Source organism: Dermacentor andersoni, chromosome 8 (genome assembly GCF_023375885.2).
Source record: "Dermacentor andersoni chromosome 8, qqDerAnde1_hic_scaffold, whole genome shotgun sequence".
Classification (NCBI taxonomy): domain Eukaryota; kingdom Metazoa; phylum Arthropoda; class Arachnida; order Ixodida; family Ixodidae; genus Dermacentor; species Dermacentor andersoni.
Genome location: NC_092821.1, coordinates 109,561,781 through 109,577,267, shown reverse-complemented (window position 1 = coordinate 109,577,267; position 15,487 = coordinate 109,561,781).

The window sequence follows — 15,487 nt, the reverse complement described above, 5'->3', positions numbered from 1 at the left end:
AGCTGTAACAAGTGCGAAAGTCGTCTGTACGGAGCGGTCCAGGCAACTGGAAGCATCGGCAAACGTTAATCGTTCCCTTCAAATCGTGCAGATTCCGGGGCCAACTCGCTGCTGGTCGCACAGTCAAAAAACGACCAGCTGTTTCTTCCGATCAACTATTTTAGCCTTCATCTTCAAGATTGCCGCCAAGGTAGCTACCGACTGCGCCTGTGTCATGGAATGGCGCTGTGATCGTCAAATCATGGACACCCCCTCCCATCAGCTATAAAAGGAGCTGTAACAAGTGCGAAAGTCGTCTGTACGGAGCGGTCCAGGCAACTGGAAGCATCGGCAAACGTTAATCGTTCCCTTCAAATCGTGCAGATTCCGGGGCCAACTCGCTGCTGGTCGCACAGTCAAAAAACGACCAGCTGTTTCTTCCGATCAACTATTTTAGCCTTCATCTTCAAGATTGCCGCCAAGGTAGCTACCGACTGCGCCTGTGTCATGGAATGGCGCTGTGATCGTCAAATCATGGACACCCCCTCCCATCAGCTATAAAAGGAGCTGTCACAAGTGCGAAAGTCGTCTGTGCGGAGCGGTCCAGGCAACTGGAAGCATCGGCAAACGTTAATCGTTCCCTTCAAATCGTGCAGATTCCGGGGCCAACTCGCTGCTGGTCGCACAGTCAAAAAACGACCAGCTGTTTCTTCCGATCAACTATTTTAGCCTTCATCTTCAAGATTGCCGCCAAGGTAGCTACCGACTGCGCCTGTGTCATGGAATGGCGCTGTGATCGTCAAATCATGGACACCCCCTCCCATCAGCTATAAAAGGAGCTGTAACAAGTGCGAAAGTCGTCTGTACGGAGCGGTCCAGGCAACTGGAAGCATCGGCAAACGTTAATCGTTCCCTTCAAATCGTGCAGATTCCGGGGCCAACTCGCTGCTGGTCGCACAGTCAAAAAACGACCAGCTGTTTCTTCCGATCAACTATTTTAGCCTTCATCTTCAAGATTGCCGCCAAGGTAGCTACCGACTGCGCCTGTGTCATGGAATGGCGCTGTGATCGTCAAATCATGGACACCCCCTCCCATCAGCTATAAAAGGAGCTGTAACAAGTGCGAAAGTCGTCTGTACGGAGCGGTCCAGGCAACTGGAAGCATCGGCAAACGTTAATCGTTCCCTTCAAATCGTGCAGATTCCGGGGCCAACTCGCTGCTGGTCGCACAGTCAAAAAACGACCAGCTGTTTCTTCCGATCAACTATTTTAGCCTTCATCTTCAAGATTGCCGCCAAGGTAGCTACCGACTGCGCCTGTGTCATGGAATGGCGCTGTGATCGTCAAATCATGGACACCCCCTCCCATCAGCTATAAAAGGAGCTGTAACAAGTGCGAAAGTCGTCTGTACGGAGCGGTCCAGGCAACTGGAAGCATCGGCAAACGTTAATCGTTCCCTTCAAATCGTGCAGATTCCGGGGCCAACTCGCTGCTGGTCGCACAGTCAAAAAACGACCAGCTGTTTCTTCCGATCAACTATTTTAGCCTTCATCTTCAAGATTGCCGCCAAGGTAGCTACCGACTGCGCCTGTGTCATGGAATGGCGCTGTGATCGTCAAATCATGGACACCCCCTCCCATCAGCTATAAAAGGAGCTGTAACAAGTGCGAAAGTCGTCTGTACGGAGCGGTCCAGGCAACTGGAAGCATCGGCAAACGTTAATCGTTCCCTTCAAATCGTGCAGATTCCGGGGCCAACTCGCTGCTGGTCGCACAGTCAAAAAACGACCAGCTGTTTCTTCCGATCAACTATTTTAGCCTTCATCTTCAAGATTGCCGCCAAGGTAGCTACCGACTGCGCCTGTGTCATGGAATGGCGCTGTGATCGTCAAATCATGGACACCCCCTCCCATCAGCTATAAAAGGAGCTGTAACAAGTGCGAAAGTCGTCTGTACGGAGCGGTCCAGGCAACTGGAAGCATCGGCAAACGTTAATCGTTCCCTTCAAATCGTGCAGATTCCGGGGCCAACTCGCTGCTGGTCGCACAGTCAAAAAACGACCAGCTGTTTCTTCCGATCAACTATTTTAGCCTTCATCTTCAAGATTGCCGCCAAGGTAGCTACCGACTGCGCCTGTGTCATGGAATGGCGCTGTGATCGTCAAATCATGGACACCCCCTCCCATCAGCTATAAAAGGAGCTGTAACAAGTGCGAAAGTCGTCTGTACGGAGCGGTCCAGGCAACTGGAAGCATCGGCAAACGTTAATCGTTCCCTTCAAATCGTGCAGATTCCGGGGCCAACTCGCTGCTGGTCGCACAGTCAAAAAACGACCAGCTGTTTCTTCCGATCAACTATTTTAGCCTTCATCTTCAAGATTGCCGCCAAGGTAGCTACCGACTGCGCCTGTGTCATGGAATGGCGCTGTGATCGTCAAATCATGGACACCCCCTCCCATCAGCTATAAAAGGAGCTGTAACAAGTGCGAAAGTCGTCTGTACGGAGCGGTCCAGGCAACTGGAAGCATCGGCAAACGTTAATCGTTCCCTTCAAATCGTGCAGATTCCGGGGCCAACTCGCTGCTGGTCGCACAGTCAAAAAACGACCAGCTGTTTCTTCCGATCAACTATTTTAGCCTTCATCTTCAAGATTGCCGCCAAGGTAGCTACCGACTGCGCCTGTGTCATGGAATGGCGCTGTGATCGTCAAATCATGGACACCCCCTCCCATCAGCTATAAAAGGAGCTGTCACAAGTGCGAAAGTCGTCTGTGCGGAGCGGTCCAGGCAACTGGAAGCATCGGCAAACGTTAATCGTTCCCTTCAAATCGTGCAGATTCCGGGGCCAACTCGCTGCTGGTCGCACAGTCAAAAAACGACCAGCTGTTTCTTCCGATCAACTATTTTAGCCTTCATCTTCAAGATTGCCGCCAAGGTAGCTACCGACTGCGCCTGTGTCATGGAATGGCGCTGTGATCGTCAAATCATGGACACCCCCTCCCATCAGCTATAAAAGGAGCTGTAACAAGTGCGAAAGTCGTCTGTACGGAGCGGTCCAGGCAACTGGAAGCATCGGCAAACGTTAATCGTTCCCTTCAAATCGTGCAGATTCCGGGGCCAACTCGCTGCTGGTCGCACAGTCAAAAAACGACCAGCTGTTTCTTCCGATCAACTATTTTAGCCTTCATCTTCAAGATTGCCGCCAAGGTAGCTACCGACTGCGCCTGTGTCATGGAATGGCGCTGTGATCGTCAAATCATGGACACCCCCTCCCATCAGCTATAAAAGGAGCTGTAACAAGTGCGAAAGTCGTCTGTACGGAGCGGTCCAGGCAACTGGAAGCATCGGCAAACGTTAATCGTTCCCTTCAAATCGTGCAGATTCCGGGGCCAACTCGCTGCTGGTCGCACAGTCAAAAAACGACCAGCTGTTTCTTCCGATCAACTATTTTAGCCTTCATCTTCAAGATTGCCGCCAAGGTAGCTACCGACTGCGCCTGTGTCATGGAATGGCGCTGTGATCGTCAAATCATGGACACCCCCTCCCATCAGCTATAAAAGGAGCTGTAACAAGTGCGAAAGTCGTCTGTACGGAGCGGTCCAGGCAACTGGAAGCATCGGCAAACGTTAATCGTTCCCTTCAAATCGTGCAGATTCCGGGGCCAACTCGCTGCTGGTCGCACAGTCAAAAAACGACCAGCTGTTTCTTCCGATCAACTATTTTAGCCTTCATCTTCAAGATTGCCGCCAAGGTAGCTACCGACTGCGCCTGTGTCATGGAATGGCGCTGTGATCGTCAAATCATGGACACCCCCTCCCATCAGCTATAAAAGGAGCTGTCACAAGTGCGAAAGTCGTCTGTGCGGAGCGGTCCAGGCAACTGGAAGCATCGGCAAACGTTAATCGTTCCCTTCAAATCGTGCAGATTCCGGGGCCAACTCGCTGCTGGTCGCACAGTCAAAAAACGACCAGCTGTTTCTTCCGATCAACTATTTTAGCCTTCATCTTCAAGATTGCCGCCAAGGTAGCTACCGACTGCGCCTGTGTCATGGAATGGCGCTGTGATCGTCAAATCATGGACACCCCCTCCCATCAGCTATAAAAGGAGCTGTAACAAGTGCGAAAGTCGTCTGTACGGAGCGGTCCAGGCAACTGGAAGCATCGGCAAACGTTAATCGTTCCCTTCAAATCGTGCAGATTCCGGGGCCAACTCGCTGCTGGTCGCACAGTCAAAAAACGACCAGCTGTTTCTTCCGATCAACTATTTTAGCCTTCATCTTCAAGATTGCCGCCAAGGTAGCTACCGACTGCGCCTGTGTCATGGAATGGCGCTGTGATCGTCAAATCATGGACACCCCCTCCCATCAGCTATAAAAGGAGCTGTAACAAGTGCGAAAGTCGTCTGTACGGAGCGGTCCAGGCAACTGGAAGCATCGGCAAACGTTAATCGTTCCCTTCAAATCGTGCAGATTCCGGGGCCAACTCGCTGCTGGTCGCACAGTCAAAAAACGACCAGCTGTTTCTTCCGATCAACTATTTTAGCCTTCATCTTCAAGATTGCCGCCAAGGTAGCTACCGACTGCGCCTGTGTCATGGAATGGCGCTGTGATCGTCAAATCATGGACACCCCCTCCCATCAGCTATAAAAGGAGCTGTAACAAGTGCGAAAGTCGTCTGTACGGAGCGGTCCAGGCAACTGGAAGCATCGGCAAACGTTAATCGTTCCCTTCAAATCGTGCAGATTCCGGGGCCAACTCGCTGCTGGTCGCACAGTCAAAAAACAACCAGCTGTTTCTTCCGATCAACTATTTTAGCCTTCATCTTCAAGATTGCCGCCAAGGTAGCTACCGACTGCGCCTGCGTCATGGAATGGCGCTGTGATCGTCAAATCATGGACACTCCCTCCCATCAGCTATAAAAGGAGCTGTAACAAGTGCGAAAGTCGTCTGTACGGAGCGGTCCAGGCAACTGGAAGCATCGGCAAACGTTAATCGTTCTCTTCAAATCGTGCAGGTAAATCAACTTAGATCTTTTCATAATAACCCACCAGAAGTGCCTGGATTGCTCTGTGACTGCTCTTTTAGCGTGTTTTTTTGACAGTCTGTCCAGTGCGAATTGCCTTTGATAATGACGAACAAGCCACCGACTACAATTAAGGAATTGGCAAAGTTGCTTACTGATCTATCAAGCAAGGTTGACTCGCATGGATCTACTCTTAGAGATGAGATGCAACAGATAAGGGAATCCCTTCATTTCTTGAACTCTCACTTTGGAAGTTTCCAGGCACCAATTGATGCTATGAAGAAAGAACAAGCGTTGCTAAAAAAAGAAAATAATGAACTACGAAGTAAGCTTGAAAGCACCCGCTATGAAATAATCGAGCTGAAGCAATATACACAACAAATTTTGGAAATCAAGGGACTTCCCTTAAAACGAAACGAAAACCTCGTCGAAGTATTGACATCTGTTTGTCAAAAGCATGACATTTCTGTTAGTGAAACAGACTTTGATGTGATTCATCGTGTTCCCAGTAAAGATAAGGATCGGCCAAATGTTGTAGTTAAGTGCATCTCTCGTTCTATTCGAGAACGCATAATTAAAGGTTTCAAAAAGAAAAAGATAAGCCCTCAGGATTTTGGATACGATGGCTTAGCGAATGTGTACATTACCGAGCACCTCTGCCCCGAAATGAAAACACTATTAGGGAAAGCTATCACCAGGAAAAAGACAAACAACTGGAAATTTGTCTGGGTAGCAAACGGAAAAATTCTCGCCCGAGAGGCTGAGAATGCACGGGTTGTCAATATTTGTAATGATAACGACCTATCACTTATTTGTTAGTTTTTTGCATTAACATGGCTACCATAGTTCAGTCTGCTAATGACTTCCTCAACAGTTCCTCCTGTTACACTTTAATTCATTGTAATGTGCGTAGCTTGCTCAAAAATATTGACAATCTTTGCTCTCTTCTGTCATTACATAATTTCCCGTTTGATGTTGTTGCTACCTCCGAAACATGGCTGCGTTCAGACGAACTGTACCATGTACCCGGATATGCATTCTTCTCCACTCCTCGAAGTACGGGAACTAGGGGTGGTGGCGTTGCACTATTTGTGAGGTCTTCTATATCGTGCTCAGTCGTTAAAGAGTACTTACTCATACGCGAATGAGTTTGATATGCTTGTTCTGAATTCTCATTGCTTCGTTGCAGCGGTAATTTATCGTGCTCCTAACAAGAACAAATCAGCTTTCATGCAACATTTTGAACATTTATTAGTTTATTTAACCAATTTAAATAAACGAATAATATGTGGAGACTTTAATATTGATGCTATAAAAGAACATGACAGCGATTATTTTAATCTTGTTAGATCATATGGGTTCCATAACGTCATTAAAACCCCAACATGTATAACTTCACTGACATCCACACTGATCGATAATATATTGTGCAACTTTAACACCCATTCAAGCTGGTGTAATGTTTATGATTCGGCTGCAACAGATCACTCTGCTGCTGCCATCTTTTTTCATCGATCCACTCATTATCAGGGCCATTCTCATATTTCTCATCGAGTTAACTTTCCAGTATTACGTGAATGCCGTTCCTCTTTAACTATAGATGCGCAGAAAAATTTAAATCAGCAATTTGACAGTTTCAGCAAAGCGTTGTGTGATGCATTAGCGCAATCGTCAAGCACCTTCGAAAAAAGTTATTATAGCACTCCTATCTGTCCCTGGATGACGAAATGACTGCTAAAATTATTTAAAGATAAAGACTTTTGGCACACTAAAGTAAAGTCACATAGGGGTAACAAATATTATGAACAAAAATTTCGTATAGCTCAAAATGTAGTAACTAGCGCTATGCGTATTCGTAAAAAAGAGTATTAGACAAATTTAATAGTCCGTAATTCTGGCAATTCAAAGGCTAAATGGCGCATTATCAACTCGGTAATTAAGCCATCGGTTACACAATATACAATGCCAGACTTGAAAATCTTAGGAATATCTATGGAATCCTTAGTCTCGTAGTTTAACTCGTACTTCTGTATGATTGGTCACGCAATATCTAATAATGTACCTCTTCTTTCATCCATTACTTACCCAGAAAGGACGACAAACTCATTTGGTTTTGTGGACATTACAGCGGAGGAGATAGTGTCCGTAGTTAACGGCATGCCATTCAAACATTCTACTGGTCACGATGGAATATCCACAGTGGCCTTAAAGCATTGTATTGATATACTGTGCATGCCATTAGAAAAAATATTCAATGTCTCTTTCTATACTGCTACCTATCCAGGTTTACTAAAGATCACTAAGGTTATTCCAATTTACAAAAATGGGGACCATAACTTATTAGAAAACTACCGTCCTATATCCGTCTTAAGTTGCTTAAACACCGTCTTTGAAAAACTTATCGCCCAACGAATCACTTCATTTCTTGAACGTGAATCCATTTTATCTTATTGCCAGCATGGTTTTCGAGCTAAAAGATCGACAAGCACAGCGGTATTAGCTCTGTCTGACTACATAAATTCTAACTTGAACAATAGCAAGTGTCCTAGGCATATTTCTAGATGTGAGAAAAGCGTTTGGCACTGTGGATCATGACATACTGCTAAATAAGTTAGAATGCTATGGTTTCCGAGGTCTAACTCGCCAATTTTTCCGCAGCTATCTCAATAACAGAAAACAACTAGTTTCCATTCCAGATACCAAATCCGACGTTTCTGAGATTGTTACAGGGGTCCCACAAGGCTCAGTACTAGGGCCAATATTTTTTTCTTTATTTGTAAACGATCTTCCTGATACCTTAGAAAACTTCTCTGCTGTGATGTATGCAGACGACACTGTTCTACTTTGTGCGCTAGACTCCTTGGACAGAACATTTAAAGTGGCTAATAATGAACTTCGGAGTGTTAACCAGTGGTTCGCGTCAAATAAGCTAACTCTGAATATCAAGAAAACTAAATATATTCTCTTTACTTCTTCGTGGAAAGCACCACTAAAAGACTGTCATTCGCTTTCTCTAAACCATAATATACTTGAGCGGGTGAGTTCAATTCTATACTTGGGTGTCACACTAGACGAACACCTTCATTGGAAACCTCGCATTGCATTGCTGTGTAAAAAGTTGAGAAAGGCTTGTTTTATGCTGTATAAATGCTGTTATTACTTCGACCCTGCCACTCTGAGAACAATTTACTTTAGCATATTCCATAGCCATCTATCCTACTGTATTGCATCTTGGGGTAATACGTACTGTTGCAAATGGGTCGCAAGCCCCAAGGGTAGCGTTGGCCTGGCGGCCTGGGGCACAACTGGAAGCATCCGAAGGTCCTGGCAAAGCATGAGTCGACTGCTAACAGAACAACTTGTTTATTCTAGCATCGCAAAAGAGCGGCCGGTCAGGTCGACCGAAGTGGAGAGACGGGAGAGCACGTTACTCGACGGAAGAAATCGGAGCCTCTCTCTTGGCGTGCGGGGGCAGCTGCTTTTATACTCTCGGAGTCGAGGGCGAGAAGGAACGCCTCGTCGGAGGCGCACGTGATGCGGGGCACGGACACGCTGAGAGACACGTTGAGACGAGTAGGTGACGCATCCGCCGGGCCGGCGCCGGTCAGACCTCCTCGCTTCACAGTTGGGGGAGCTCCTCTCCCCGGCTGCCGCGCTTTGACAAGCGTGGGCACCAACATGCACACACACACACACGCACACACGAAGACACGTGGCATTGAAACATGCCTGGACGCGCATGGCAGGAGGCGTTACGGCAGCCCTGAACGGGCCAAAATGTACGCCGCTTTGAATGAAGCCCCGGCGTCCGTTGCATCCGCGCCGGCTATACCGCGCGTCGTAGGCGAAACGTAACAGTACGTTTCATATGTTGAACCTATCGTACTTCTTCAGAAAAGGGCCTTGCGATTTATGACTCTTTCGGACTACAATGCTAAATCAATGCCGCTGTTTCAAAGTTTAAATATACTGCCTTTTAATTTATTACTGAATCTTAAAACTATATTGCATACTCATAACAGCATAACCACTAAGTGTCCTTTGAGTGTATCAAATTTTTTACATTCCAGAAGCAATACACGCAGCGCACTTAAGGGCAATTTTCTCTTGCCAAAAATGCATAATGTATATGGAAGGCGAAGGTTAAGCAACACTGAAGCACTCCTATGGAACAGCTTACCAACAGAAGTAAAAGAAGCAAAATATTTTTCACTATCAGTGAAATCCCATTATCACTCATTACTATTATCTGCATAGTTTTCATCTGGATGGTGTACACATGTTTACCTTTTTCACTTGCAGTGTATAATTTAGTAAATACAAATTCCTTTCTGTGGGTTCCTCGTAGCTAATACACGTACTCTGCCTTGTGTTTTAAATGAATGTTTGTGTATATATGACTTATTCATACTTCTTCGTATTGATGTTAAGATTGTGAATAATAACTAGCATGGATCCCAACTAGCCTTGAGCTAGGGATCCAGATGTCCTGTACAACATTTCCTGTGTACTTCCCTATTTTGAATAAGCTTCAACTTCAACATCTCCGAGTCCATACGGTGAATTCGCAAGGTCGCTTGCTCAAGTCAATTGTTCTAAAAAAAAAAAGCATTCAGATTTCACGCACATTCAGAATTCAGACGCAGAAATCACGAAGTATTACCTTCTTAATCGCAGGGTTTACAGTTTGCCGCATCCTAAACTAAACAGGGCTCAGGCACTTACATTACGCTTACTACAGACTGGTACTTATCCTTGCCCACGGAGACTGAACATGTTCTATCCGGAGACATATACAAAGCCTTATTGCCAAGATTGTGGTGCTTTAGCCACGCTCGAACACATGCTCTGGTCTTGCGAAAGAATTGAAGACTCGGCGATCAAGGATGCGTCCAGGTGGGAGGCTGCACTTCGCACCCCGGACCTGGATGAACAATTCTGGGCTGTCCAGCAGGCTCACGACGTGGCCGTGAGGCTTGGCCTTCCGGTCCCGACGTGGGAGCGGCCCGCTTAGTGATTAATTATCACTACTTGCAGGACCAAATAAAGTTTTACTTCCTTCCTTCACGCACTCTGGGAAAAGATGTTGTGCGAAGCATTGGACAGGTAGCTGACTATTCAGCATCGCCTTGCGTTTCTGCAAAGCGTTAGGTGGGCGAACGCGTGAGGCGAGCAAATGAGCGTGCGATGCGAGTGTACATGTGACGTCAGCCGCAAGACAACGGTGACGACCACGGACACGACACACGCCGTGGTGGCGTACAGTGGCTTACTTGGCGCTTAGCTGCTAAGCCCGCGAGGTTGCGGGATCGAATCCCGGCCGCAGCGGCCGCATTTCGAGGGGGGCGAAATGCGAAAAAAAAAAAAGATACCCGTGTACCGTGCGTTCGGTTGCACGTTAAGGAACCTCCAGGTGTTCGAAATTAACTCGAAGTCCCCCGCTACGACGTTCCGTGCGATCATATCGAAGTTTTGGCACGTAAAACCTCAGAATTAATTTTTTCTTTAACGACGGACACGATGGGGTGACGGCAGGGCCATGAAGAAGTATTTTCAAAACGTTGAGCCTTTTTTTGAAGGAACTAACCGTGATTTCTTGTGACCGTCTAACAGCTCTAGTGAGAGGATACCAAAGATCGTGCAGTCTAGCACAGTGGTAAAGGCGGCAAGGCGGTACGGTACTACCGCGCGGTGGTACCGCAAGGTGGTACCGTACGGTGCCACGGCTGTTAAGAGCAGCGTCCTCGTATTCTCCCCGCGTGACAGCTAGCGTTTTGAGACGTTGTCGTCGGGACGCTGCACCGGTGGTTGAAGACGCTGACGCTGCGTTTGAGACGCTGCGCCTCTTGCCGCACGCGCTACCACGGGGTCCCAAACTGGTGCTTGTGGAAGCGGCACTCCAAGTGCTTCGTTGGCTTCCGCGTACGGTTGTACGGCGCGGCGGTGAGGAGAGCGACAGCCATAGCACATAGTGCCACAAATAACCACCTCCCAAAGCATGCTAAGCGCATTGTCGGATAGCAACCGGCGTTTGGTTCGTCACAAAACTTCGCTACTTAGGCGAGGAAATGTTGCGACCTGCTCCGTTACGACTTGTGCCCATCCCGGAGCAGGTCGCACTGCGTCTACGTAGCGTGGGCGGACCCCGCTGATGGTAGTCCAGCACAACATATGAAATCTCTTTCATGGGCCGCAACTACGATATGATTACGAGGCACGCCGCAGTAGGGCACTCGGAATAATTTTCCATGCGAAAGCATTGAGCGAAAAGGCGGGCGTCAGTAGAAGCGAAACCGCTCCTAAATTCCCATTGGCTGCAACGCCGCGTCACGTGGGCGCTTCGACGGAGCATAGCCGGCGAAAGAGAACAGCTGCTGGCGCGCCAGGCATTGCGTGAAGGGAGAGGGCATCGGCGCGACGCCACGTCACACTCGCTCTCGAAGGCCTCGGTCATCCGCGCGTTCCTTGTCCGCTCAAGCACTTGCCCGCGTTCTAACTTCGCCTCGGTAATCGCTGTAAAAAAATTAATGTTCAAGAAGACGGAATAAATTCGAAAGGGGAAACTAGTGAGCTTCGAACCTACGACCCAGAAGCCGAGTGTCTTAACCACTGGTCTAAACCCACCTGGATAGCAGGCTAGTGCACTCTTCTTGATGACATCAAGCTACTTTGACTAAAATTCCACTTTCAAGCCCGGCGTGACGAAAGCGGGGACATAAAAATAACCGCGGTTACACGGCCAGCTTAACCCCGGTCAAACTTAACCTTGGTTAACTCGCTCAACCGTGGTTAACGCCAACTGTAGCCCACCGGAGATACAAGGGTGATCCTGTTCATGGTGAATGGAATGACGACGTGTCGCTTGATCGCTTGTGCACAGGCTTCATTTTGAATCATTTTACGGCAAAATTTTATTACAATGGTCTATTTTTTTTTTTTTGTTTTTGAGCAAAACAATTTCATATTTGAGAGTTTTTATTTCTTAGGCTGTGTTTTGCACGTATTGGTTCGGTATCTAACCGAGTTACGGAATGACCTGCAAACGCTGGTCACAGTCAGCTGTAGAGCTGTTTTTATGGCCGGCAAAATCCGTTGCCCCCGAGCCGTTATTGTTTCTACCTTCATAAATCGTATTTATGTTCCCGTTTCGTTCCGTGTTCTGTCTGTGGCGAAATCGGGTGTCTGATTATCTTGTTTACCATTTTTCAATCGGAGCTTGTATTGGCCCACGAGTGGCGTTGTCGTGGTCGCGCAAAAGAAACAACGCACTTGCTCCCAGGGCAGTGCAGCTGCGCGAAAGGGCGGTTTGATGAGTTGACAGCTGCGCTGGCGCCGGAGCGTGAGTCACTAGCAAGGATTACAACTCCATATGCGTGCGCTCACGCCACGCACGCAATCACTCAGAGCCGTTTCGCTTCCGCTGGGGAGGGAAACGGCAGGAAAGGGCTTCGCGCAGGCCGCGCCGGTTTCGTTTCCGTTCAGTTCAGTCACGGAAAGCACATGGGACGTCCACGCGTTGTGCGTTCCCCCGAGGAACGGGCAGCGTTCGACGAGCGGCGGCGAGAACTCACCCGTGAAAGGGCTCGCCGAGGGCGCGCCGATCCAGCCGTTAGAGCCGCCTGAGCCCAGACAATCCGACAGCAACGAGAAGATGCCGAGCTGAGGCAGCGGGAGGCCGAAGCAATCCGGCACCATTACCTGTGGGTTACTTAACGGTGACGACGGTCAGGTGCGCACAATACAAGCTTCGTTTACTCCCATTTTCCGGTAGGGAAGGGTTGGTCAATTTATTTTTATTTGTCGCGTCGTTATTACGTTCTGTGTTCTGGGTTCTCTGTCTGGATTCTGGTGAACCGTCATCGGTTTCTTCACGATGGCTCTTCTTCACGAAGCTCGGCTGGCGGTCCGCCACGGTTAGCGGTCTAACCGCCGTTTCAGCTGCCGAGTAACAGCGGTAACCGCGTCTAGCAATAACCACAGTTACGATAACCGCGGTTAAGATCGCCCGTGTAACGGGGGCATCAGACCCCGTTAGATTCTGCGGCAGTCAGTCGGGAACGATAGCGTTTGAAACGGAACATCGCGGTTTAGACGGGGACAGCAGCGAAAACTTCAGTCCGTGTCGTTCTCCCTGCTGTTCTGTTTCAAATATGGCTTACCAACTCGCCCAAACGTCCGTTTTAACCGCGATGGCGTGACGTCACGGATCGAAGTGCACCGGCTTTGTGGTATCCAGGAGGCGTCGGCCAAGCGTCTCAGCGCGTTCGCTTGCCCGCGAAGAACTCACAACTCAACTACCGCTCAGCGACGTTCAATTAGACATTAAGGTGGTTAGGAGTGCTCGCATTTTTTCAATCTACAGGGTGTTCCACGTGCATTTGAGGCATGCTACATGGCCGTTTTTTGCATTTCGCCCCCGTGGGAATGCGGCCGCCACGGCCACGAGCAACTTGTTGCTGTACGCGTGAAGTGATAAGCAAGGATAATATTTACTCTTATTCGAGATTTTCATCCCTGAATCTGTGGCTATCTGTAAGCGGGTGTGTAAGCTCGTGTGATTTCCCTACGACGTCACGCGTCAAGCAAAATTTTTTCCTTCATCGGAGGAAAGAAGCACGGGACAAAACATTCACACGTCGTGGGCAACGCTGTAGAGCTAATATGGAACTACTGACCTGCTATTTATAGTGAACCACTCGTACAAGCTCGGGTAAACCGACAGAAATGCGTCGTGTGCCATGACGTGTTTCCACAGACTTCGCTAAATTTCAGGGCCGTGGCAAACAGTTGTAGAAGTGACAAGGAAATTTATTCACCTGTATAAGCACGCTTACAACTGTGGTACGAACGTAAAGTACAATATAAGATATAGGTGACCCTGAGATCATCATCATCATCATCATCATCATCATCATCATCATCATCAGCCTAGTTACGCCCACTGCAGGGCAAAGGCCTCTCCCATACTTCTCCAACTACCCCGGTCATGTACTAATTGTGGCCATGTTGTCCCTGCAAACGTCTTAATGTCATCCGCCCACCTAACTTTCTGCCGCCCCCTACTACGCTTCCCTTCCCTTGGAATCCAGTCCGTAACCCTTAATGACAATCGGTTATCTTCTCTCCTCATTACATGTCCGGCCCATGCCCATTTCTTTTTCTTGATTTCAACTAAGATGTCATTTACCCGCGTTTGTTCCCTCACCCAATCTGCTCTTTTCTTATCCCTTAACGTTACACCTATCATTCTTCTTTCCATAGCTCGTTGCGTCGTCCTCAATTTCAGCAGAACCCTTTTCGTAAGCCTCCAGGTTTCTGCGCCGTAGGTGAGTACTGGTAAGACACAGCTGTTATACACTTTCCTCTTGAGGGATAGTGGCAACCTGCTGTTCATGATTTGAGAATGCCTGCCAAACGCACCCCAGCCCATTCTTATTCTTCTGGTTATTTCAGTCTCATGATCCGGATCCGTGGTCACTACCTGCCCTAAGTAGATGTATTCCCTTACCACTTCCAGTGCCTCGCTACCTATCGTAAACTGCTGTTCTCTTCCGAGACTGTTAAACATTACTTTAGTTTTCTATAGATTAATTTTCAGACCCACCCTTCTGCTTTGCCTCTCCAGGTCAGTGAGCATGCATTGCAATTGGTCTCCTGAGTTACTAAGCAAGGCAATATCATCAGCGAATCACAAGTTGCTAAGGTATTCTCCATCAACTTTTATCCCCAATTCTTCCCACTCCAGGTCTCTGAATACCTCCTGTAAACATGCTGTGAATAGCATTGGAGATATCGTATCTCCCTGTCTGACGCCTTTCTTTATTGGGACTTTGTTGCTTTTTTTGTGGAGGATTACGGTGGCTGTGGAACCGCTATAGATATCTTCCAGTATCTTTACATATGGCTCATCTACACCCTGATTCCGTAGTGCCTTCATGACTGCTGAGGTTTCGACTGAATCAAATGCTTTTTCGTAATCAATGAAGGCTATATATAAGGGTTGGTTATATTCCGCACATTTCTCTATCACCTGATTGATAGTGTGAATATGGTCTATTGTTGAGTAGCCTTTACGGAATCCTGCCTGGTCCTTTGGTTGACAGAAGTCTAAGGTATTCCTGATTCTATTTGCGATTACCTTAGTAAATACTTTGTAGGCAACGGACAGTAAGCTGATCGGTCTATAATTTTTCAAGTCTCTGGCGCCCCCTTTCTTATGAATTAGGATTATGTTAGCGTTCTTCCAAGATTCCGGTGCGTTCGAGGTCATGAGGCATTGTGTATATAGGGCGGCCAATCTTTCTAGGACAGTGTTCCCACCATCCTTCAACAAATCTGCTGTTACCTGATCCTCTCCAGCTGCCTTCCCCCTTTGCATAGCTCCCAAGGTGTTCTTTACCTCTTCCGGTGTTACTTGTGGGATTTCAAGTTCCTCTAGCCTATTCTCTCTCACCTTATCGTCGTGGCTGTTACTGGTACTGTATAAATCTC